We start from the raw sequence: 4451 nt of genomic DNA, 5'->3' as shown, positions 1-4451 counted from the left end.
AAAAAAAAAAAAAAAAAAAAAAAAAAGACATCTTTAGATATTTGCATTTTTGTCTTTTTCATCTTCTGCAACTTCATTTGGTGTGTATAGGTGTGGAATGTAGACTACAGGGAAAGGAGGCTTGGTGAATAAAGCAAGGATTCTCTCCAGGTCATGCTATGATTGTATGCATATTTTTTAAATTGATGAAGTTATGGAGAGAATTAGTCTGTCTCAGGAACATCTCTAGGAAGAAAATAGAAGCTCTGTACAGTATATGTGTTCTCCTTAGTCTTAGTGATTTTTGTTTCTATCTACTGGGTTCTTCTCAAAAGAAACAATATAAAGATCTATAGGTTCTTCTCAAAAGAATTAAACAATAATTATAAAAATTATATAGGGGCCAGGTGCGGTGGCTCACGCCCGTAACCCAGCACTTTGGGAGGCCGAGGCGGGCGGATTGCATGAGCTCAGGAGTTCGACACTCACCTGGGCAACATGGTAAAACCCATCTCTACTAAAATACAAAAAATAAGCTGGTCACGGTGGTGTGTGCCTGTAGTCTCAGCTATTTCGGGAGGCTGAGGCAGGAGAATTACTTGAACCCAGGAGGCGGAGGTTGCAGAGAGAGTCGAGATCGTGCTGCACTCCAGCCTGGGGGACAGAGTCAGACTCTGTCTAAAAAAAAAAAAAAGAAAAAGAATTATGTAGTCCCTAAAAGATAGAATATCAATTCTGTAAAGCCTTACTAAGTTGACTTTCTTCTGTTAAGAAGCTATGAAAATTACTGTGGGTTGGGGTGGGAGAAAAAAATAAATAAATAAAACAAAAAAGAAAATTACTGTGAACCAAGCATAGATACCTGCTTGAGAGGTAGTGCATATTATACCGTATAGTTCCTAATAAACCTCAATAAACTTCTTTTGACTCTGAATACAAAGTCTAGGTCGGGCTTCGTGGCTCATGCTGGTAATCCCAGCACTTGGGTAGGTGGAGGTGGAAGGATTGCTTGAGTCCTGGACTTTGAGACCAGCCTGGGCAACAGAACTAGATCCCCATCTCTACCAACAAAACAAAGTCTATAGTTGTACTAAAGAAATTTCTAAGCAAATAATAGTAAATAGAAACAGTTTTAAAATTTCTAACCAATTGGTTTCAGACCCTAATTCGTAGATATGCCTGTCTTGGAGACAGGTGTTCAATAAGCTAATTACATACTATTTATCCCTATGAAAGCAGGGCCAGTAGGAGGCCAGGCTTTGTTGATCTGGTTACCATGAAAAAATAATAGTACTGTATACTATTCTCATACACTATTCCACTTTCTACCGAACACTCTTTAAGAACAGGCAACCAGTTCTTTTCACTAAATGTCAATCCAGTCCAAATCAGGGAGATTTTACTGTGCAGAGAACTTTTATTCCTGCTGATTCTCTTTGAAATCACATTCACCCACATAAGTTTCTGCCTCTAGAAATCTGTGTTAAATTTACATTCTCAGATTGTTTGAATATGAAAAGTACTTAATTCAAATGTAATATTTCCTAATATGCAATATTAATTATTAACATGTTACTATTGTTAAATGTTGACAATATTATTAGTTTAGGAAAGGAGAGTAATTCATAAGCCTTTTACAGCAGTTTTCAAAATGTATATGCATTTCCTACATTTGGTATTTCCAGGGAAATATTAACAAAAAAGCTCCCTTTTTAATCTTCTCTCACCATTTGTTTCACTTTTAAATCATTATCACCAGTTGAGCTCAGATGTGAAAAACTTAAAACAAGAAAGGAAAAAAAAAAAGAAAGAAAGGAAAAGCAAATTTAAACCTTTTGCTCATGAATCTGTTTGTTTGTTTGTTTTTGAGACGGAGTTTCACTCATGTTACCCAGGCTGGAGTGCAATGGCGCGATCTCGGCTTACCGTAACCTCCGCCTCCTGGGTTCAGGCAATTCTCCTGCCTCAGCCTCCTGAGTCGCTGGGATTACAGGCACGCGCCACCATGCCCAGCTAATGTTTTGTATTTTTAGTAGAGACGGGGTTTCACCGTGTTGACCAGGATGGTCTCGATCTCTTGACCTCGTGATCCACCCACCTCGGCCTCCCAAAGTGCTGGGATTACAGACTTGAGCCACCGCGCCCAACTGTTTGTTTGTTTTTTAAAGGCAGGGCGAGAGGTGGGCAGACCTCAGACTCTGCCTCCTGGACCCCAGCTTCCCCCTCCGCCACGCCAAGAATCTATTTGTAATATAAATAAGTAATCTATAGTAACAAATACTAATTTTTAATATGTATTTATGTATGTGCTGTGTATGTGTGTACTGTAGGTTCAACCAAACAGCTATGTTCAACTACAGCTTTCTTTTCTTTTTCAACATTTCATGATCTTCTGTTTCCTCTGGAATGCTGTTAGGACAGTCTGAGAAGGAAGAGGCATGTTCATAATTATTTCATACTGTATTAAGAAATTAATTTCTCAGGCTGGGCGTGGTTGTTCATGCCTGTAATCCCAGAACTTTGGGAGGCTGAGGCAGGCAGATCACAAGGTCAGGAGTTTGAGACCAGCCTGATCAACATGGTGAAACCCCGTCTCTACTAAAAATACAAAAATTAGCCCACGTGGTGGTAGACACCTGTAATCCCAGCTACTCAGGAGGCTGAAGCAGGAGAATCGCTTGAACCCGGGAGGGGAAGTTTGCAGTGAGCCGAGACCGCTCCATTGCACTCCAGCCTGGGTGACAGAGCAAGATTCCATCTCAAAAAAAAAAGAAAAAGAAATTAATTAATTTCTCATTAACCAAGTATTGGACAACTGTCAGTACTAAAGGATGAAAGGCTAAAGAACTGCAGTGCTTTGACCAACTTCAAGAGTAAAACTAGGTAAAGGAATAATGTGGTGGGGAATGCTCCACTGATATAAATGTGACCTAAATGGGTGGTTTAGGTGTGTAAAACAATCTAGGTAATGGTGAGGTTTTCTGTGGAATGTCACATTGTATTATAAAGTATGAAATGGCCATATGAGGTGGCTCATGCCTGTAATCCCAGCACTCAGGAGGCAGAGGCAGGTGGATTGCTTGAGCTCAGGAGACCAGCCTGGGCAACATGGTGAGACTGTATTATTATCATTGTTATTTTGACATAGGGTCTCCCTTTATCACCCAGGGTGAAGTGTAGTGGCCATGACCTTAACTCACTGCAAACTCCACCTACCCAGTTCAAGCGATCTTCTGGCTTCAGCTCCCACAAGGAGCTGGAACTATAGGCAAGCACCACCACGCCCAGCTAATTTTTGTATTTTTTTCTGTAGAGATGGGGTTTTGCCATGCTGCTCAGGTTTGTCTCAAGCTGAACTCAAGTGATCTGCCTGCCCTGGCATCCCAAAATGCTGGGGTTACAGGCATGACCCACTGCTCCCAGCATAATTTAGTTTAATGACTAAGTGCCAGTCATACTCAGTGGTGAAAACAAATACAAGAAACATAATCAGAAGACAGACGTTTAAAAATACAGGCCAGGTACAGTGCCTCATGCTTGTAATCCCAGAACTTTGGGAGGCCTAGGTAGGAGGATTGCTTAAGACCAGGCTTGAACTCAAGCTTGAACTCGCTTGAGTTTGAGACCAGCCCAGGCAACATAGCAAGATTTCATCTCTATATTAAAAGAAAATAGAAATAAAAATGGGAAATTGAAAAAGGACTGGGTGCAGTGTCTCACATCTGTAATCCCAGCACTCTGGGAGGTGGAGGTGGGTGGATCACCTGAGGTCAGGAGTTTGAGACCAGCCTGACCAACATGGTGAAACCCTGTGTCTGCTAAAAACACAAAAAAATCTGGTGAGGTGAGGTGGGTTACTCCTGTAATCCCAGCACTTTGGGAGGCCAAGGAGGGCAGATCACTTGAGGTCAGGAGTTCAAGACCAGCCTAGCCAACATTGTGAAATCCTGCCTCTACTAAGAATACAAAAATTAGCCAATGGTGGTCCACGCCTATAATCCCAGCTCCTCCAGAGGCTGAGGCAGGAGAATCGTTCGAATGTGGGAGACACAGGTTGCAGTGAGCTGAGATCATGCCACTGCACTCCAGCCTAGGCAACAGAGTAAGACTGTGATTCAAAAAAAAAAGAAGAAGAGTTTATCTTCTAGTGGGCTGCATGGCTTTTCCATTCAGAACTGGGCCTTTCAGGCCAGGCGCAGTGGCTCATGCCTGTAATCCCAGCACTTTGGGAGGCCGAGGTGGGCAGATCACAAGGTCGGGAGTTTGAGACCAGCCTGGCCAGTATGGTGAAACCCCGTCTCTACTAAAAATACAAAAATTAGCCAGGCATGATGGTGGGTACCCGTAGTCCCAGCTACTTGGGAGGCTGAGGCAAGAGAATCACTTGAACCCGGGAGGCAGAGGTTGCAGTGAGCTGAGATCTCACCACTGTACTCCAGCCTGGGTGACAGAGTGAGACTCCATGTCAAAAA

This window comes from Cebus imitator, unplaced genomic scaffold (genome assembly GCF_001604975.1).
Source record: "Cebus imitator isolate Cc_AM_T3 unplaced genomic scaffold, Cebus_imitator-1.0 Scaffold547, whole genome shotgun sequence".
In the NCBI taxonomy this organism is placed as follows: domain Eukaryota; kingdom Metazoa; phylum Chordata; class Mammalia; order Primates; family Cebidae; genus Cebus; species Cebus imitator.
The sequence above is the reverse complement of the archived record's forward strand: the minus strand, read 5'-3'. Positions refer to the sequence as shown.